The sequence below is a fragment of the Bidens hawaiensis genome, unplaced genomic scaffold (assembly GCF_021521415.1).
Source record: "Bidens hawaiensis isolate Kalapana, Puna unplaced genomic scaffold, B.hawaiensis_p1.1 tig00069095_1, whole genome shotgun sequence".
NCBI classification, from domain to species: Eukaryota; Viridiplantae; Streptophyta; class Magnoliopsida; order Asterales; family Asteraceae; genus Bidens; species Bidens hawaiensis.
This window is the reverse complement of record NW_027506628.1, coordinates 18,842-42,043: the sequence shown is the minus strand read 5'-3', so window position 1 is coordinate 42,043 and position 23,202 is coordinate 18,842. Positions and strand designations below refer to the sequence as shown.

At 35.9% G+C, this 23,202-nt stretch overlaps 1 pseudogene; it reads left to right on the top strand.

Annotated features, from left to right (window-relative positions):
- Positions 1 to 9,652: 9,652 nt before the first annotated feature.
- LOC143618317 (putative receptor protein kinase ZmPK1) lies at positions 9,653 to 12,592 on the top strand (annotated as a pseudogene).
- The last annotated feature ends 10,610 nt before the right edge of the window (positions 12,593 to 23,202 follow it).

Genomic DNA, 23,202 nt, shown 5'->3' with positions numbered 1-23,202 from the left:
TACGTAATGTAAAATGATATGTTAATGAGCAAGTTTATGCAGCAAAAATCCTGGAAAAGTGAATGCGTATGCATAATTTGTCAAGTTGAAAAGAAGTCCATGATGGATTGCTAAATGCATGGATTTATGCTTATTAACTATGGATTTATTTATTCGGATTGAACTTAATACAAATCAAGAGATATTTTGATAAGAGAGAGATAAGTTGGATATAACCATACTTTTATCAAAATTTCACTCTTAAAAGGTCATTATAATCACAGTTTACAATGATGTACATATCACCAAGAGAAACTTATGAGCTTTTAATGAGAAAATTCTTTTTGAAAGACCTTGACATAGTGTGATTATTGTTCGACTTATAGTTCGAGTAGATGTGTAATTATATGCTTATAAATCCATCAAAGTGCATCTAGAATGTTGAGACATTTTATCATGAACAAGTTTAATCATATCTAGCATGTTAGAGGATGTCTAACAATGACTCTATATCATTGTCTATCTGAATATGAATATTATTGGTTCGGAAATACCATAATTAAATGTATATATGCATTATGTCGTATTGTTAGCTATATTATTATTATTATTATTATTATTATTATTATTATTATTATTATTATTATTATTATTATTATTATTATTATGTATTTATATATATTTATCGGCATGTGTCCTTCTAGTAGATATTAGAATGGGTTAAAACATATATTTCAGGTATGAAAGATATGTGTTTATATTTTACTAACCCATCAAAACAAGTTTGGTTAGTCTTGTTGATGTAGAGAAACACAACAGGATCATAGTGTTTATCAGATGATGCAATAGAAGTTTTCACGTGAAGATAATACAAAATTATTCAACTTGAGGATTCAAATGTCAAGGGACGAAGACGTAAATGACTTACTACAAAAGTTTTGGGCAACTTTCATAGAAGATCGATATTTACTATTTTAACGGATATATAAATCAAGGGGAGACAATACGTGCTGCACTCTTTTTCCCTTAGCTATGGTTTTGTCCCACTGGGTTTTCCTAGCAAGGTTTTTAATGAGGCAGCATCTCCAAACGTATTAAGTTGATAACCAATGGGGAGTGTTATGAATGATTATTATTATGGTTATCAACACCTAAAATAGATTTTGGCTTATTCTCCAAGTTTCCCCATCCCTATATAATATTCTTGTATCTCATTGTATTATACACACATAATTAATAAAATCTTCATCTTTCTTCCTACATCTCTTTCTCATATGTTTAGCTATTAGGCTTGTTTTACAACAGTAATAACGTAATTTTTAATGTGTTATTTCTTTTCTTTATTAAAAAATTCAATGTTGACCATATAGTGTAGCTTAATGTGACCACAACGTAGCTTTAACAATCTTGAACATGTCTTGCTCTGTAACACGCCACTTATAGTGTAGCTTAACGTGACCAAGCGATGCATAATTTAGCTGTGTAAAGTTAAATAAATTCACCGGTCGATTAACTTATTGCATCACTTAGTTTGACAATGCACAAAGTATTTATTTTATTAGTTTGACAATGCTCGTATATCAAGGGAGAGAGATCAGAAATGTGAATGCCTCAATTGAAGTCCTTTACATGCTATTTATAGGCTGATTTCCGGACTCCTGCTGGACCGTTGGGGTTCCAGCAACGTCCGCTACCGCCTAACGTTGATTCATCGATATACATGCCGTACATTTCTGACGATACGTGTTAAATTTTTCCTAGGAGGGCCGCGGGGAAAATGTTGATGGTCCGCTAGCAACTGATGAGTCATCTACACGTGTCAACACAGCGTTTTGTGCTTATCCCACCCCGGAAGACCGTCGGGAGTTAGGGGTGCTGTGTAATATAAAACATCCCATAAATAGGGATAAGTTAACGAAATAGCAATGACTATATTTTGAGCCAACGCAAAAGACAAGTGAAGATATTTGGTTTTCTGTAACTGTAACATGTACCATCTCTTTTTACAGCAGTCAATGGTTTTAATGTGATTAAAATGAGTAGGTCCGGGACTCCGGGTCAAACCAATCATGAATCAACCATTCATTTTTTACTTTATTTTGTTATTATATATTACTTTTGGCAAAAAATTATAAATAAATAATGCACTGAACATAATTAAGATAATAAACCGCCACACTCGAGCGTCAAACTACTGATGGACGGTCGAAATTCCGTCTAAGGTATGGACACACATGGTTTATGAAGAGACACACATGGTTTAAAAACAAAAAAACTATTTTTATATGATAAACCCGAAGAATCTTAAATTAATAATATGAGTTTTAAAATAAGTTAGGAGTTGTTTGATAGACTCTTATTGATTCCATTACGTGACTGTCTCTCAATCGTTCAGAGATACGGTGTATTTGGTTAACTAAAACGACATCTTTTGATGGTTTCATAAAGACCTTTTATGAATAAGTTTTATAAATATGTTGAATAATTCAAAGGCTACCTCTTAATTGGTTAATTCTCTTAATAATTCATCATAAAATCATCAAACAACCCCATAAAATTGTCTAAACAGCCCAAAGAGTAATCAATTTATGTAAACACATTAACCAATCACATTGCTAAATTTAAGGAATATCGTTGATAGTGGAATATTCCCGATCAAGGGATAGATTGTGACTATCCAAAACTCAAAGACCCTTTATGTAAATTCATTTGATATTTAATTCGGACAATTATGATTAATGAAGGAAGCCCTTAATGAACATACAAAGATAGTGATGAACTGATGGCCATCCAAGCTGAAAAAGTGTATACAATAAAAAACAAAAGAGGATGATGAAAGTTGAAGGGTTAATTAAGAAATATTTGATCCAAATTACTAGCTAGTTCGCTTTCTTCGACTGATTTGCATTCATTTAAAGGTTAACATGTTTCTTAACAAGAACTCAATTAGTTTATTTTATACTGTATAATATTGTATTTATATAATATACATTAAGATGTAAATTATTGTACAATAATTGCTTTATTGCACAAAAGGTACGAGAGAACACCAACCTCTTATTTCATTGAAGAAATTACGTAGTGACATGACTATAAATATGGAACCTAAACCACCCACAAAACCAAAATTTTATAATTATGCATGAAGTAAAATAATTAAGCATGAACATTATCACACGTGTTATACACACATCACATCTGGGTTTTTAAAAATAATTGTTTCTTTAAGTATCACAATAGGGAATTCGAATCAAAGAGAATAAAATGTTCGACTTTATTGATTTGTTTTTGTTTTTTGTTTTTTATTTGAAAAAAAATGTCGTATAAAAAAGTTAACAACGCTTTAAAGGAAAGTAAAGGAACTTGAAAAGATAAATCAACGATTTTGTTTCTTAATTACAATTATGTCACCAACAGAAAGCAAATTGTCCAGATATTCTTGTACACTTTGTATATTGATTAAGGATTATTGTGTTGTATCGTATAGTTATGGTCTTATGGATTAAAAAGACAAAAAGTAACAATACTTGTTATACTTTAGAGAACCGCCCGTGAACTAGGATACGAAAGTTCAAAGATGTCATGAATACGCATAGGTGAAAGGAAGAAAGCATCCCATTTCCATGTCAATGACTTAAAATCTGCTTTTGTTTTTAACCTTATTGTATTAGTCTACAATATAAATATACATGTAAAATATGAATTCATCATCATAGCAATATCTAAATGACGAAAAAGAAGAATCTCAATATTCAAGCTTTTGGAATTGGAACATACCATCATGTCAAACAACCATCTTTTTCTTCAAAATCTCTCAATAGGTTTGTACATTTAAGTGTTGTTTATAAGGGTGTACTTAAATGTTTAAAACTAATTTAAACATGGATACCATTCCGATGCCTTGCTACTAAACGATTTAAACATGAAACCTAAAATATTCTAAAACTAATCTAATGTGAGGAAATACCAAAAGGAGATTTAAGAAGTAATCCCTCTTGCATAGTACTTAAGTATTTAACTACTGATCAATTAGTAACAGCCTTAGGGGTCATAATCAACAACACCAAAAACATGTGATAATACTAAAGAATTTGCTTTAACTACCATGAATATGTAGCATACAATATTGCAGTCACAAAATTGGATTCTTTAACACATACAAGGTACTCTAGCATTATCATAAATATTTGCTGGCGCAAAACTGAACTAGTTTAACAGCAAAAGTTGTGCTTGATTGTTAAAAGGACACTTATTAATAGTGGAAGCTAGTATACATTTTCAACTTTTCAGCCAGCCTTAAATCACGTTGCATGTTGGACGAGATTGCGAGAATCAGTTCGCCTTAATTAATTTTATCAAATTTGAGGAACATATATACACTTCCATTATGTAGAACTAGACAATGAGTTTGATGAGAACATAAAAAAACACCACCAGACAAATTCAGACTATTGTAATTTGTTGGAGAATTCGATTATGGATATGGAGAACATGAACCAACGAAAAGAGTAACTAAAATAACTAGTTTTAAATTGAAATCAAGGGTCTAGGTAGGATGTCTCGTTTCATAGGATATGATAGTATTTTTCTAAAATATGTAGGAAAAAATGACGGATGTCAGAGTATTTTTTTAATATCTATTTTTATTGATGTATTTTTTCAACTTTTCATGCTTTTTTAAATATTCACAAATATTTTATACAACTTTATTTTATAACTTTATGGTGCCGATTATCTCCTCCGATCTGTGCCGATTTCGTAAGGTTTTTGGTTGACACAAAACACCTAACCACCTACTCCCTAACACAGCTGCCGTCGCTACTCCCTAACCACCTCCCTGCTGCCGTCACTACTCCCTAACCACCGCAAGCACCACCACCGCAACCCTCTTGAGCTGCCGGTGCTGTCATTTGCTACTGCTGTTTGTTTTTCCGACGCGCCGCCGCCATTTTCGACGAGCTGCAGCCACCGGAATTCATCTGTTTGCTGCTACCACTGGTGTGTGCTGCCACTCCTGTCCGCCGATCTCACAGCTTGCCGGATCTGCTGTCGCGCCGCCTCCTGCCGCTGCGTCACCACCCACGGCCGCCGTAAAAGTCGCCGGAATTGTTGGTTCACCTTGTTGGGTTGTCTAGCTCGATTCGTTATATCTTGGTGTTCTCCCGGTTGAGCTGTATCTGCCTTCATCATCTTCACGGTATACTCGTTCCTTTCTCACTATTATTATTATTATTATTAGTATTATTATTATTATTATTATTATTATTATTATTATCATTAGAACATACGTGATCCGGATCTTTGGAGTTTATTTTCATTTTAAGATCTCTTGACTATTATTGTTATTGCTACACACTATTATTATTATTATTATTATTATTATTATTATTATTATTATTATTAGTTTTTGTTACTATTATTATTATTATTGATTTGGTGTTCTATTGCTTGTGTTTGTGTGATTAGTTGCAACCATAGAGCGTAGGAACCATGACTATTACTTGAGACCATGTCCTGAAACGAGGGGTGTAGGAAAGAGTAAAGATAGGGAGCGTATATTGCGTTTGGCTTCTTGGAATGTAGGAACATTAAATGGTAAGTTGCTAGAATTGGTAGATGTGCTTAAAAGACATAGGGTTCAGATAGCATGCCTCTAGGAGACTAAGTGGAAAGGACATAGAGGGGCTGAGTGTAATGGGTATAAGTTGTGGTACTCGGGGTCTGATGGAGCTAGGAATGGAGTGGGGTTTCTAGTGGCTAAGGAAATACACACTAGTGTGGTGGAGGTGATAAGACATAATGACAGGATTATGGTGTTGAAATTAGTACTAGGAGAGGAAGTAGTGGCAGTAGTCTCCGCCTACGCGCCTCATGTAGGCCTAGGGGATCAGGAAAAGAGAGAATTTTGGGATTGCCTAGACGCAGTGGTAGGGGGCATACCTAGGGGGGAGAGGATTTGCATAGGAGGTGATTTTAATGGACACATTGGTAAGGCTAACGATGGTTTTCAAGCCGTTCATGGGGGTTTCGGTTTTGGTGATAGGAATGAGACCGGAACAGATCTTCTAGAGTTTGCGGTGGCACATGACCTAGGTATTATAAATTCTTTTTTTAGGAAACAAGATTTTCATTTAATCACTTTTAGCAGTGGCGGACGCGACACGCAAATTGACTACCTTTTGATGAGGCAAGGAGACCGACGTTGGTGGAAGGACTGCAAAGTCATACCTGGGGAGGCAGTTGTGACTCAACATCGACTACTAGTGACAGATATAGCCTTCAGAAATAAGGTGACTGTTCGAGAGAAGAAAGGTACACCGAGAATTCGATGGGGAAATTTGAAGGATGAAAATCTCCTACTGTTTAAGGATAAACTCATGCTGCATACGCGGGCTCGACTAAATGGGGACTCAACTCATATATGGGAAGCTATGGAGACAAAGATCATCCAAGTAGCAAAGGAGACTCTCGGGGTCACAACAGGAAAGACAAGTGGGCATAAGGAGTCTTGGTGGTGGAATGACGCAGTGCAAGACAAGATAAGGGACAAACAAGGATGTTTTAGGGAGCTAATGAGGTGCACGAATGAGGAGGAGCGAGTGGAATTGAGGGACAACTACAAAACGGCCAAGATAGAGGCGAAGAAGGCAGTGGCGGAAGCAAAGAAGGCGGCCTTTAAACGGATGTATGAAAGTATAGAAACAAAAGAGGGGGAACATGCTATGTTTAAGATTGCCAAAGCCAGGGAGCGTAGAAGGCAAGATCTAGGACCGGTGAAGTTCATAAAGGATACAGATGGGCATGTACTGGTCAAGGAGCAGGACATCAAGCTAAGATGGCAAACCTACTTCCACAATCTTTTTAACAATGGGACAGCTTTCCAAGAAGAACATGACAACACAAACTTTCAACGACAACAATCGAATAACTGCTACTGCCGTCGGATCACACGAGAAGAGGTGAAGGATGCACTTAGGAGGATGGGAAGGTCTAAGGCGGTTGGCCCAGACAACATACCCATCGAGGTGTGGAAGTGTCTGGGGGAGGAAGGAGTCATGTGGTTAACTACTCTGTTCAATAGTATTCTCAAATCAGGTAAGATGCTAGACCAGTGGAGGAGCAGTGTTGTAGTCCCTATCTATAAGAACAAAGGAGACGCCCAATGTTGTGGTAACTACCGAGGAATCAAACTACTAAGTCATACTATGAAGCTATGGGAAAGAGTGATTGAGGGTAGACTTAGACGAGAAACTCAGGTTACGGTCAACCAATTTGGCTTCATGCCGGGGCGTTCCACCACAGAGGCAATACACCTTATAAGAAGATTAATGGAAAAGTATAGGGAGAAGAAGCGTGATCTACATATGGTGTTTATTGACCTAGAAAAGGCCTACGACAGTGTGCCACGACAGGTGCTCTGGGAGTGCTTGGAGGGTAGAAGAGTGCCCAGGAAATACATAGAGATAATTATGGATATGTATACCAGGAGTGAAACAAGTGTCCGTGCGCCAGTAGGGGATACTGATTTCTTTCCTGTAGAGGTAGGTCTTCACCAGGGGTCATCGTTGAGCCCGTTTCTTTTTGCAGTAGTCTTGGATGAGTTGTCAAAGTCGATTCAGGGGACTCTCCCGTGGTGCATGATGTTCGCAGACGATATTGTGTTACTTGCTGAGAAAAAACAAGATCTAAACATGAGGCTTGAGGAGTGGCGAACAACCTTAGAGACAAAAGGTTTAAAGATTAGCCGATCTAAGACGGAGTACCTCCACTGTGATTTTGGTGGGATAAACGACAATGAAGACACACAGATCACAATTGAAGGGCAGGTGGTCCCGCAGGTAACGAAGTTCAAGTATTTAGGATCTTTTGTACAGAGCGATGGGGAATTAGACAGTGATGTGACCCACCGAGTTCAGGTAGGATGGTGTAGATGGAAAGCAGCCACAGGTATATTGTGCGACAAGAGTTTCCCGACTAAACTAAAGGGAAAATTCTATAGGGTGGCAGTTAGACCTGCAATGCTATATGGAACAGATTGTTGGGCCATCAAGAAGGCACAAGTGCGGAAGATGGAGGTAGCAGAAATGAGAATGCTACGTTGGATGTGTGGGCACACAAGGCTAGACCGAATAAGAAACGTTGTGTTTCGCGAGAGATTAGGGGTGGCGAACATAGCAGACAAGATAAGAGAGTGGAGATTGAGATGGTTTGGACATGTAAAGAGAAGACAGACGACGAATCCTGTTAGATCCGTAGAAAACATTACTATAGAGGGGAGGAGGGGTAGAGGACGACCGAAATTGACTTGGGATGAGAGGATTAGGCATGATTTGATAGACCTAAACCTCTCCGAGGACATGGTTGAGGATAGGAATTCGTGGAGAAGTAGAATTAAAGTTAAGGATTTTTAGAGAGAATTGAATACCTTACGGCTTAGACTTAACTTATTTAGGCCACATACCATAATGGTATTTCCCTTACATATATTATTATTATTATTATTATTATAATTATTATTAGCTTTTATATAGCTGTTAAACTGTGATCTTATTATTAATATTATTATAATTAGTAGTAGTTTTTATATAACTGTTAAACTTTGATTTCCTTTATTTTGCTTTATTTTCCTTTATTTTGCTTCATACACATGTACTTAGAGCCGAGGGTCTCTCTGGAAGCCACCTCTTTATTCCTTTGGATAGAGGTACGGTGTGCCTACATCCCACCCTCCCCAGACCCTACTTATAGCTTTGCTGTCGGTGAGATTTTACTGGGCATGATTGATTGATTGATTAATATTTTTTAACTTTATGTTGAATAAGATGAAAAGAAATATGTTTATTATCCTATTATAAAAGGATAAAAATAAAGTGAGTTTTAGGATATATATATTTTTTTATTTGTTGATATATTAATATTTCATTAGACAGAAAAAGTGATCATAAGCTATAAAAAGTTTAAATGCGTGCTCACTTTTAACGCATTTTTAACAATATAATAGTTTTGGCAAATACATATATACTAATTATAACACGTGAATAAAGATAAATTTAATGACAACTTTTATTAAGTTATACATTTTTTTTAACTATCATGGATTCATAGGACTCGAACTTGAACTTTGAAAATACAAAACTTTATCCAATTCTTTGATACCGCTAGACAAGAAAAAGAAGAACAGAAATTACATAAATAATTACATAAATGAAGGTGGATGAGCTTTTTAAAAAAACATGTAAGGGGGTATTCATGAAATTTGAGAATGTTGAATCACATAAATGAAGGGAAGGGCAACGTTCAAATGTCAACGTCGACTAACATTCGAAATAACGTGAAAGTTGAACAATCAACAATGAAGGCCAGGCTCAATCAATGGTAGAACGGAAGACTTTAGTACCGTGATTTTTACGTCGTTCTTGATGACTTAATGATGGATAAGGATTAATCACGTTAAAATCGATCCGTCTTCTTTAATATTAGATGAACAACTATCGTGAGTGAATCTAGCATTATATATGGTCCATGTGTTGCCATTAATGGAAATTAACATTAGGAAACTGACCATTAATTTGAATAATTTGTTTTTCTACTAAAATAGAAGACAAATCATATAACTATCATAGATATGGTGCCGTTCAAAAAAAAAACTATCATAGATATGGCATTGCTATTAATAATATTCTAAATGATACCCTAGAAGACCAAAAAGACTTACTTGTCACCATCAATTCTTCATGAGACCAAAATGACTTAAAAGGTTAACCACATGATTATTCTTCTTTAAAAAACAATCAAAATACAGGCATCACTAAAATATTTTTAGGCCAAGATCAGGGACCATTGGACGGTGTGAGCTACATTACCCTGAGACTACTTATGTAGATTTTCAGGATGCTTATTTTGACTTGTTTAGTTGATACTAGGATTTGGAAGCCAAAATCAAACGATTATATATATATAAAACATGCATACCAACTTGCAATTTACGCCGAAAACAATCTAGAATAGAAGCCAAGTTGACACTAACTGTATGTGCTTCTTTCCACATACAAATTTATGGCATTATATATTGTATGGCAAACGTACATCACTAGCTAAACAACTTTGAATTGAATGTCGAGCACGATACGATGTGAGACTATTTCAACCACAACTTCTAATATATACACATGAAGTAGATACATGTTTATTCACTCACATTGTATGATCATCAATTCATCATGCATTTGCCCTTCGTATTCCTCCTATCTTTAATAACCCTCTATTATCCACATGTTTTTGCTTCTTCTTCTTCTTCTTCACCAAGTGTGTTAACTCAGGGTTCATCGCTCTTTGTTGAAAAGAATTATCATATGGTTTCACCAAATCGTGTTTTCACAGCCGGATTTCACAAGATTGGCCAAAATGCTTATTGCTTTGCAATATGGTTTTCCGAGCCCATATTGGATGGAAATTACACGTTGGTTTGGATCGCAAACCGAGACGAACCTATCAATGGAAAATGTACCAGGTTTTCTTTGTCCAAAGAAGGAAACCTTGTTCTAACAGACGTTGGCCAAAGAATTTGGACTTCCAACACTCAATCTAATATGCCTTTGCAACTCCAACTCCTTGACTCGGGTAACCTTGTTCTTATCCAGTTAGATAAGAACTCATATCTTTGGCAAAGCTTTAGTTTTCCAACCGACACTATCCTTCCTAATCAACTTTTCACCAAAGATACCGCCCTCATATCTTCAAGAAGTTCAACAATTTTTCTTCTGGATACTACAAGTTCTACTTTGACAACGACAATGTACTTCGCATTCTTTACAGTAACAATGAAGTTACCAGCGTTTACTGGCCTAGATCATATTCAGTGCCATGGGACGTAGGAAGGTCTACTTATAACAATAGTAGATTGGCTTTTCTTGATTCCAAAGGGTCTTTCCAATCCTCGGATAATCTTTATTTTAATACAACGGACTATGGTGATGCCATTCAAAGAAGACTCACACTTGATGTTGATGGCAATATTAGAATTTACGCACTTAAAAATAGAAGGTGGAGTGTTTCATGGCAAGCATTTTCAGCACCATGTAAAATTCATGGGATTTGTGGTCCAAATAGCCTTTGTACATACAACTCTGATTTAAGAAGGAGGTGCACTTGCATGCATGGATACAAGAGCAAGAACCACTCCGACTTGTCTTTTGGGTGTGAACCTATACATGATCTTTTCGGACATCATGAGAATTATGACTTCATAACTCTCCCTCATGTGGAATTTTATGGATTTGATTCTAAATATATTTCTAATTCCACTTTGGATGAGTGCAAGACGGCATGCTTGACTAACTCCAATTGTAAAGCCTTCCAATTCACCTTTGAAGAAAGCACAGGCTTGTTTCAATGTTATGTGAAGACACTGTTGTTCAATGGCTACTACAAGGGTACTCGTTACATTACTTATCTTAAGCTACCTAAAAAAGAAGCATTAACATATAATCAAAGGGTTGCTAACGAGTCCGTCTTAGATTGCCTGAGTTCTGTAATTCAGCTAAAGCGAACATATGAAAACAAGAATGCAAGTGGGACGCTAAAGTTCATGCTATGGTTCAGTGTTATCCTCGGGGTAATCGAAGTTACTTACTTTGTATTATTCTATTATATCACCAAACAACCCTCCGGTACAACAACCCAAACCTACCTAGCAATTGCAACTGGATTCAAAAGGTTTACATATGCAGAGATAGCTAAGGCATCTAATAATTTCAGAGAAGAGATTAGAAGAGGTGGCGGCAGCGTTGTGTACAAAGGCATACTTCCAGACAATCGAGTCGTAGCAATTAAGCGACTTCACGAGGCTATTCAAGGAGAAGCTGAGTTTCTAGCAGAGATGAGCACAATTGGAAGAATAAACCATAAGAACTTGATAGACACATATGGTTATTGTGTTGAGGGAAAACATAGGATCTTGGTCTATGAGTATATGGTGAAAGGCTCATTAGCAAGGAACTTAGGTAGTAACTAACTTGATTGGAAGAATATTTATGAAATCACATCAGGCGTAGCGAAAGGGCTAGCTTATCTACACGAAGAATGCTTGGAATGGGTTTTGCATTGTGATGTTAAACCACAAAACATATTGTTGGATGCAGATTATAATCCAAAGGTGGCTGATTTTGGTTTGTCCAAGCTATTCGACCAAGGCGTAACTGAAAATTCTATCTTTTCGGGGATAAGAGGGACTAGAGGTTATATGGCTCCAGAATGGGTGTTTAATCTTCCAATTACTTCTAAGGTGGATGTTTATAGTTACGGGATGGTGGTGCTAGAGATGATAACAGGACGGAGTCCCACATATGATCAACCAGCTGATGATAACGAAAGGTTGGAACAAAAGAGGCTTGTAAGTTGGGTAAGAGAGAAGGTCCATGAGGCTAGCGAGTGTTTTGAAGAGACACAAATTATGGTGATACTGAATCCTTCAGTAAGGGGTAAATATGAGAAGGATCAAGTAAGTAATCTTCTTAAAGTGGCTATGCAATGTGTTAGAGAAGATAAAGACACTAGACCAACCATGAGCGATGTTGTGAAGACGCTTCTGCATCTTGACATAGATGATGATTAGTGGCAACCACATTTCGCTCATATGGTTAAAGAATGGAGTCTAGAATGAGTTGGAAACTAGTTTGAAAAATATGTTATTTCGTGTTTTAAATAGGTCACCAGGTTGAAATTCCATTTAATTTGTGTTATATAATAAATCTCTTCTCCGAATTTATTAGATGTCTTAATTATCTCAGCGTGTGTAAATCTTTGAATCCAGTAGCTATTAATAGAATAACACAAAGGACAAGGACGTAGCTTCGGTTACACCAAGGATGATGCCGAACCACACCATGAACTTCAGGGACCCTTTTGAACTCTTTTTCTCATATGTTCGCTTTAGCTAAATTATGGTACTTGATCCAAACAAGTCGGACTCGTTAGCACATAATGAATGTATGATAACACATCAGTTTTAGGTAGCTATAAGTGTTGAAACAAGTACCCTTGTAGAAGCCATTGAACAACAAAGTCTTAATATAACATTAAAAGAGAATTGGAAAGCTTGTGTAACATCCCAAAATTTCTAAAAATAATATTTAATATATTATTTACGTCGGAAGAATTAATTTGAGTTTGTAGAAAAATAATAATATAATAATAATAATAAAGATATAAGAATGGTAGGCTAAATAGATGGAAATAATTATGGACTTAAGATGAAGATGAGTCTAAGGTCTATGGGCTTAAGGAGTATTTATACTCCTTAAACCCTAATCCTTTCAATCTCCATCATTTTACACCTTAGCCTACACCATCAAAAACACACAATTAAGCCAAACACTCTCTACAGTATTCTATTCAATGATCCAAGACCAACCGAAGGTAATAAATCATTTATCCCAGCTGACCCAATAACTTAGAACCTGACACCGCAACACCGGGATGTCGAATGAGTCGTTTGAATCTAGATCTAGCTTTATTCGGGTGTTTAATCAACCAAAAACGAGCTTAAGTGCCACTTTATCTTGGATATGGATACATGAAGCTATCTGGGTTATAAACAATCAAAATCCGGCTAACCATGGCGGTTTACGGCGGCTGATGGCGTCGGAATCGAAGAAAAACCCTAAAAACGCGATAAAGGAGGCTGAACTGGACATATACGGGCCTATAAGTATATACGCAGTATACGCATATATAAGGTATATCTATACACGCCGTGTATGTATGTATGCAACATATATGTATATGTAACGTATATGTATACGCTATGTATGTATGTATGTATGCAACGTATATGTATGTATAACATATATGTGTTTATGCCGTATATGTATGTATAACATATATGTATGAATGACCGTATATTCTTATACGCTAGAACGACTTATACGTTGAGAAGTAACTCACTCATGGAAATAACTTATACGCCCTAAAACTTATACGGGCCTGAGTGATTTTCCAAATAAACGAAAGATATACAGCGTATACGTACGTAAACGACAAATATGGACTTATATAATATATGAGCTAAGAATATGTAAATAATTAATAATGAAAGGTAATGTTTAAAATGAGAGGGACCTAGAAAGAAGGGCCAAGTATGTAAACGAGCAATAGAATAGTAGTTAACGGATGTGCCTTATTGCAGTCAATCGTGCACAGCTTAAGAAGGGGATCACGATTAACTCCGAATGTAACCGTATCCAGGTGAGTTTCTAGCCTATTTTCTTGTATGTTTTCGGGGATGTGTGCATACTCAATATGAAATGTTAATGCACTTACCTTAAGTGGTAAGTGTATGGCAGAATGATTTATGTGATAGTTATTATATTGAGGTTACGAATGAATGCTTGTTGGTGCGTGAACGATCTTCGGATATTGCACGTATCGCAAGGGAAGGTAATCGTTAGAAGGTTAATGTAAAGAATGCCTAGTGTGTCTGTATGTTATGATGTATGAATGATATATGAATGTGCTATGAATAATCTATGAATGATTTAGGAAATGTTAAGAGTGTATGAAATTACGTAAATATGAAAGTATTGAAAGGAATGTATGATGGTATGGTTACATGGAAAGAAGGGCACTAGACACTTATAATATCCGAGGATGGAGGGCACCGGACCCTAATATCCGAGGATGGAGAACACCAGACCCTAATAATATCCGAGGATGGAGGGCACCAGACCCTAATAATATCCGAGGATGAAGGGCACCGGACCCTAATAATATCTGAGGTATGTAGGGAGAAATGCTCTTTATAATGTAAGAATAGTTATGAATGTAATGTGTATGTTAAAGAAAGAAAATATGAAAGAATGCGTGTATGTATGTATGAAAGAAAGATAAGCAGGTTAGGTAAGTAATATGTATCTTCGGATACGTATAAGTAAGTATGTGAATGTAATGTATGTTGCCTGATTAACTAGAACTCACTCAGCGTAGCTTAATTTTAGTATGCACGCAGGTAAATAGGTTAAAAGAGCTAGCATGAGGATGACACGTGACATGGATTGAATGGCTAGAATCTAAAGATGGAAGAAATGATGTTTTATCTTATGTTTTTTATGTTGAGACAATTTTGTGATGTTTTAAGACAAGTATTCTATGGTTTGTAAGAAATGGTTGACTTTTATTATTCCGCAAAAAGTTTTTAATTAACTCTGATATTTAGAACTGTGTTTATGAGTAAATTCAACACTAAAGTAGGGTACCGGTACCGGGGCCTTACAAGTTGGTATCAGAGCATAAGTTCGAGAGAAATATGCATCCTATATGCTTAGACTCGAACAGAGAATGGGACTTAAGTAAGAAAAGAAAGACTATGCCAATTCAAGAAAGCCATGTGTCACTCAAGCTAGCTAAGCAAATGTAAAGTACATGATCAATTTCATGTGTAAGATAAGAATGTGTAAGGAAGTTAGCTTAATTACTAGGGATATGAGTATATGTTTACATGGACTGTTTTATTGTTTAACTGTTTAAAAGTAGAATCAGCACAAATGGACTCACAAAGGGAAGTGTGTAGGACATAGAAAGTAACGTGATCAGCTAATCACAGTTGGCCAATGTTATTACCAATTAGCCTTGCTATCATTTTATTAAATAGTTCATTGAGTGATAACGTTTGTGTTTCCCTATAGAATACGAATGGTTGGAGCAAGAAAAGTTGTTGGCCAAGGAGGTCGTACTAAACATCGTGGTAGGCCATGTATTGTCCAAGAACCTTCTGAAGAACCAGTTACTAACACAAGGGAGGAAGGAAGTGCAATTGTGCGAGATGAAAGCAACAATGAAGGGTATCAATTGGATTCTGATGTTCAAGCCGCCATTGCTCAAGCTGTAGCTGCTGTAGTAAAGAATATGCATCCTGATATGTCTGCTGAAATCCATGCAAGGACTGCTGAGAAGACATGAGAGAGTGGTAAGAAGGATGATGAGAATGAGAAAGATGACTTGAGTGAAATTCGATCGGTGAAGGTTGGTTGTAGCACCCAAAAAAAAGTGAAATACGCCCGAGTGTGTCGTACAGATTGCTCAAAACACATGTGACACTATTAAGTGACAATATTATCATTAATTAATTTAAACATCAAGTACACAAATTTGTAACAAGATATACAAGAAAAATACAAGAACAATTAACAACTTGTCCTTTTATTAATATAACCTAAGTTCTAGTGTCTTCTCTGTTTCATCCTCTAATAATTGTACCTGTAACATATTTATAAAATAAAGTCAACTAAATGAATAGTTGGTGAGTTCACACAAGTTTTGATATAAGTACATAAAAATCATACAATTCCATGAACAAGTTTAACTGAGCAAGTAAGGTTCTTTCCAGCTAGGATTGTGCACCAGTGTACTCAGATAAGCCCAAGTAAGCTCATTTCCAGTTGAGATTGTGCACCGACGTACTCGAATAATGAGGCACTTTTCCACTCATAACAACAAATGTCTTGAGCGCAAGAGGGGGGGGGGGCGTATGATCATACTACCTTGAAGTAATCCATGCACGTCTTTGAGCAAGTAAGTAACTAAACACACAAGTCCATGTAATGAATTGTAGTTTATAAATAATGAATAAACGAAATTGTAATTTGGATAGGATATATATGCTATCCACAAAATTAGTAAATGAGTAAAAAGGGGGTGTGAGAAACTCACCTTAAAGTTGAAGACAAACTTGAAATAAAACCGAAAGTTCGTAAATGAAACCGAAGAAATTAAACGTCACGAACTAGAATTAAAAGTACAAAATTAATATTAACTAACGACTTATGAAAAGTAGATAACTCGGGTTGTCGGGATTTTGAAGGGTTGAATGTACATTTTATTATGGAGTTGGAAATTATAATATTATTTTATACGTTAATGAATTTTAACGAATTAATATTTTAATAATAAATTACGACGTTAATATCAAGTTTGAATATTATAACGTTTAGAGGATTTTGATGTTAACGATATATTTTATTATGAACAACGAATATGTTAACAAAGTTTAAAGTTTACGAATGAATGTATATATATATATATATGAATAAAATATGTTTTACAAGTTTAAACAAGACTTGACGAGTTTGAAATTTATTACAATTATGAATTATGGATCTTTATCGGAGTTTTAGCTTGAAAATAATTATGTTAGTATGATATAAAGTTTAACGAAATAATATTTATTAATATAACTTTACTTATGAGATTAATATTAAATTTGAATATATTAATGTTTACAGGACTTTACCGGTATATTTTAATTTAGTATAAATGTTGTCATTTATAATTTATAAAGTTTACAACGAGATTGTATATATTTATATATTTATATAACAAGTTTTAATGAACGTTTCGAGTTAGTAAAAGCTTGGTTTTTGATGAAAATGTTATAAAATAAACTAAAATAATTTTTTTTAATTTAAAATGATTTTATTTGATTTAAAATAATTTTTATAAATTTTATTTGATTTTTCAATGATAAAGAAAAAGGTTTAAAAACTATAAAACAAAAATGCAGTGACCCAGGTTCGAACTCGGGTCCCTTGGATCACACATTAATGACTTAGCCACTAGACCAGTTTAAGTTTAATGTTATATGATGGAAACATATCAATCAATCATACTCAGTGAAGTCCCATTAACAGCAAAGCTATAAGTAGGGTCTGAGAAGGGTGGGATATAGGCACATCGTACCTCTATCCAAATGGATAAAGAGGTGGCTTTCAGAGAGACCCTCAGCTCTAAAGTACATATATATGAAGCAATAAAAAGGAAATCAAAGTTCAACAGTAATATAAAAATTAATAGTAGTAGTAGTAGTAGTAATAATAATAATAATAATGTAAGGTCCAAGACGGATCTTTCAGTTATGATATCAACAGATCTAGGCGTTGGTGCGGAATTCCAACACTAGATGATTCAAGAACACGAAACACAAACACGTAGAAAACCAAGAATTGCTTCAAAACACACGTATTATTATATGTCGGGTGGTTAAGCACTATCAATACAAAACTCATCTAGAATAACCTTTAGACGGCCAAAACTCCACTCGATGAACAACCCATTAACCCTATACATTATGCTTTATATATAGGATGCTCAACCTACTAGCCCAACATAGCCCAAAGCCCACCGAGATCTAGAGGGAACTCGGTTTACATACGCAGCCCAAAACAAAACAAACAAACTAAGTATAAACCAAATTACTAGGCCCAACAATCTCCCCATTGGTTTGTAGCTTGGTCTTCAGTCATGCTCCATATAATCAATGTCAGCATCTTTCAAAGCACCTACCCAAAACTTGCACCTGATAATAGAGGCTACCATACTTGTAAATTCTTTTGCAGCCGTTTGGATGATCGGATCAGCTATAATCTGAAATGTACCGAGGGTCTTGATGTCTTTCTCTCCAAGCTTTAGTAAATCTCTTGGATCAACACATCTGTATTGCCCTTTACCCTTCTGCAAACGTACAACAATGGTGGCAGTCTCACTGTCATACATCCAGAATCTCATATTGTCCAGGGTACCATCTGGAATAGCCATAGGCACAGAAATATGAGTAGCCTTCTTTGTAGCAGGCCACATAACGCTGACCATTGTCTTTCCTGTCTTTGGATCCTTGACCCCCTTAGCTTTCTTCAAAAAATATTCTGCAGTTGACATGTTCGGAAAGCCTCTATCAACTTGGCCTTTCAGAAAGGTTCAGAAATACCTACCATGTTTATCATTTGTCGGGTTGTGGAATGGAGAGTTTATCAAGTCACTGAGATCCACCTTAGTCCAGGATCTGAAATCTTTCATCTTCTTATAGTACTCAGTGGTCCCGGACTTCCATTTGACCCACCACATATTCTTCTCCGCATCAAAACCCCATGACACAATTCCAGATCGATCCCCATATTTATCTGAGAAACTCTTTGGAAAGGTGACAACGAACCTGTCTGGGTGACAGATGACTCAACATTCTGATTGGAGTTTTTCATCACCAACAACTTATTCTGAACTCTATCTGACTTCTCTTTGGTAATTGAAGGTGCAGACATATACTGTTTCAGTGTTTCAGATTCATCTATGTTTTCAACGGAACAAACAGTAGAGCTACCACCTTGATCAACGTTAGGCATCTTTGAAATTACATCAGTACTGCTCTTGAATTCATCTCCAAACTTTTGAACGAGTTTTTGTTGGAGATCTAGATAAATAGCAGTGAGTTCACCCATGTTGGACTGAAGCTCTTTAATCTTGGAATCTTTATCGGAGTTACCAGCGTCTAGCTCTTGGATGCGTACATATTTAACAACAGAGCCATGTTTGAGTTCAAATACTCGACGTTGAAGAGCTTGTACATCAACAGGAGCATCTTCAAGCACAATTCCCTTGCCTTTGTTCTATTGAAAATTTTCTTGCATAGCAAGAATCTAAGAAACCTTACCATAAACACCAGAACTTGACTGACCTTGATTGACTGGGCCAGAAGAGCCAGAAGGAGCATCAGTATGTTGAAAATCATCCTCAAACTACTCACGAGCAATATCGTCAAAAATGTGATCTTGAGTTTGAGGCTCAATAGTGAATGGGCTTGGATCAACATGAGTCTTAGGAGCAATCAGTATCTTCATTTACAACAACTGATTGAGGAGGCGTCAATGCAATTGACTGTAGTAAATCTTTAAAAATCTCAAAATCCGCTAGTTGCTCAGCAGTCGGAGCACTAACGGTGTCTCGGTGTTCTGTCTCTTCATCTTCATCATCAGAGATCTCAAATGTAGCAACCCGCCTTTGAGCTGGCACTTCATGTTCTTCAGCCACTTGAGCAATATCAGGAGCAGCTTCTGTTTCAGCAAACCGGCCAAATTTAACCAGAGCATGAAGACCCTGATAGACGATCATGCAAACATCAAGTTGCGATCTTGATAACCATTTAAACAATGCATCGATTTTGAAAACACTAAATGGTATCATGTTAGGATATGCGTATCCTTTTCTCAATTCCATAAAATTTAGGGATTCACACCCTCTTTCAGTTGGTAAATAAATAATTTCCATTGAAGCAAACTTATCATGTTCAGTTATTACGAAGAATCATTTGGTTTTTCAATATATTTCACATCATTGACTCGGTGTGGTCTAACCGGTCATGCCATTATATAATCATGATCCATAAACTACAGGTTTATGATCGTATATGTATTATGCTTCTTTAATACAATGCTATAAATATGAGATGGCATTGTACTATCGTTTCAAGCGATCATGTTATTTCACTTTAGGAAATGATATAAAACCAAACCATTTTCATGGTTTATTCATAATTTTCTCAAATACAGATACATAGTCACCTCAAACCTTTCATATGCTTTAATGATATGCTACACCAAGAGCATATCTTAGGTTTGACAAACAAAAGTTGATTTATCTTATTTACTTACAATATTCTTTCTCGTCATAATTATATTCTTTCATAGGAGTAATATAAAACAAAACTTTGGTTTAACTGTTCTATTCAATACTATGTATATAAATAAATAATAGCATATAAATCAAGTCAAATTATACAATACATAACATGTTAACATGTATATTGAGCTATAATAAAGCTTTACTAAACAAGTTAATTCATTTTTATCAACTATAAATATATGAGTTATGTATTATTATCTTGCCATGGTATAACGAATCAAAATATATCAAACATAAGGAAGGATGCACACACATATAAGACATACCATATATGAAATAAAGAGCCATTACTAAAATAAATAATATGTGATAGTATCGTGCTCAGTTATCAACATCTTGATGGTTTAGTTGATATTGATCAATTATGCAATTAAGTAAGAAATCATATAACAAATAAGTGTTCAGTTCATAAATCAACAATTTAAATGCAATTTAAGAGACTTAATAAAGTTCATATCAACTTGATTATGTTATATTGGTTTGATCATTAATATCACATATGTAATTGAATAGCAAACACAACAAATAGATTAAAATTAATTTTCTTGCAGTAGCATATAATAATATTCATAAATCGATCACTTGATTTAATCCATGTAACATGTTACAAATTTGAAAAACTATATTAATTTCGTGTGTTTGGGCCACTAATCTTATATATAATCTTATAGATCAAATCTCTAAATCTATTTAATAAAAACAAAATCATTCAGCCAATATTTCATAATAACTTGTTTCTTTTTATATCACCCAATGTCGCAATATTTATTAATGGTGAGTTCATGGAAAATTTCAGAATAAATTTTTCACTTGTTTGTTATAAAATTCTTTAGTTTAAAAAAAATATTCATTTAAAACTTAAAAGGACAAAATTATAGAATTCTTATTTGCCCCTTATCAAAAAAAGTTTTTTATGAAAATCGTCCATTAATTTGCTAACTCACAGTAAGTTTAGGAACAAAAGATCGACTTTATCGATTTACACATAAAAACTGAAAAATTATATAGACATTGACTTTCTTTTAGCAATCAATTTATGTATTTATTTATTCATATTACTTATTCAGTCATCAAAATAAAACAATAAACATGTACAATAACCATAGCCATGAGTGAGTTGATTTCTTTAAAAAAATTTACTCAAAGAAAAAAAACTAAAATGCATATTAAAAAAAATATATGTTTGTTTATCTTCCCCAAATATAACAAACCAACAACAAGCATATAGACATGTTCATTGGATTTAAAGAGTAGGTGAAGAAACACTAACTGGACCCCGGGCAGATTACGGATAACCTGGGGGTTAGATAGATGTTTCCCACGAGGGGTTAGACCCGGCAAAGATGGTTCTTCTGATAACCTGCAAAACGGACACCGTGAGCTCGTCACTGAGAAGGGGGGGGGGTTCCTCCTTGTGACCACCCTCCGGCGTGAGAATCAGACTAGATTGCTCTTGAATATATAAATGTATATTAAGAGATTACTAGAGCAGATATCAGGTATAATATGTAATACGAGATAGTATATGATGATAAGATGATAAGATCATACCATTTGGGGTATTTATAGCCGAATGTAGGTTTCCAAGAATGTATAGCCGGCTGAATAGTATTCCTGTTCTACCAACTGTGGCCTACGCACGTGCCATGCTGGTAGTTGGTGGGTAGGCAGCGGCTGACAGTGACCAGGCCTGCTGTGTACTATTCCTTTTCCACCAACTGCCGGCTATGCACGTGGTATGACGGGAGTTGGTGAGTAGGCAGCGGCTAATAGTGACATACAGTACAAGAGCATGCTGCTCGCCATACTGTTGTCAATAAGCTGTCGTATCTTTGGTCAGATCTTTTGCCCATACCTCGTCAGGTACAGTACAGAAGATCTTCCCGTACGGACTGGCTTATTTGGGCGGGAGTATTCCCCCTCCCGCCTTTGTGCGGGATTGCTCCCGGCTTTGCTCATTCCTTCAGGTGACAACTGAATTATTGAGAGCTAAGTGCCTTGTGCGTGTAGCCTTGCTGCGCGGGTGGCCTTCCCTGATGGCTTGTATCCGCAGCTGCGGGAACAGGCGGAGTACTTCACCATTGGGAGGCATTTCCTGCGGGAACAGCTTGCGTACTGCGCGTAAGGACGTCACGTCTCTGAGCATGGTGGGTCCTGCGGATCCAGTTGGTTTCTGCGCAGACGTCTTTCTTCAAGGTGAGTCTTGCGGGTCCAACTGGGCTCTGCTGGGACCTACCTCTTCAAGTCCCCCCAGTCCAATGTTCTTCTCATGAATGTTTAGTAAAGTGAGGTAAACTTTTGGATTTAAGCAAAGGGTTTTGAAAAGGGTTTAGTTTTAAGGTTTTCCATGAGGATTCTTCTCTCGGAAGTCCTTGTCACTTGCAGAAATTCCCGACTTTCCTGCTTGATCTTTGGGTATGATGCGGGTAGGTCTGTAACCTCCTCGCAAGTCAGGAGTGTTGAGTCCCACTTGTGTGGATTCTCCATGAGGTTTTGGTAGTTTTGAACATAATGATCAATTATGTTTAAACCATCAATTCCATCTTGGAGCTTCAAACAATGTAGTTCCCGACATTCCCGCTATGCGGGGATGTTATTCCCGTTTCCGCAAGCATTGCCCAGAAGATCCTTCTTGGTTTCAATTCCCTGCGAAACGCTAGGTATGTGAAGGGTTTTGCCTTAACACTGTACCCGCGCTCGTCTTACGGTTACTTTACTTCC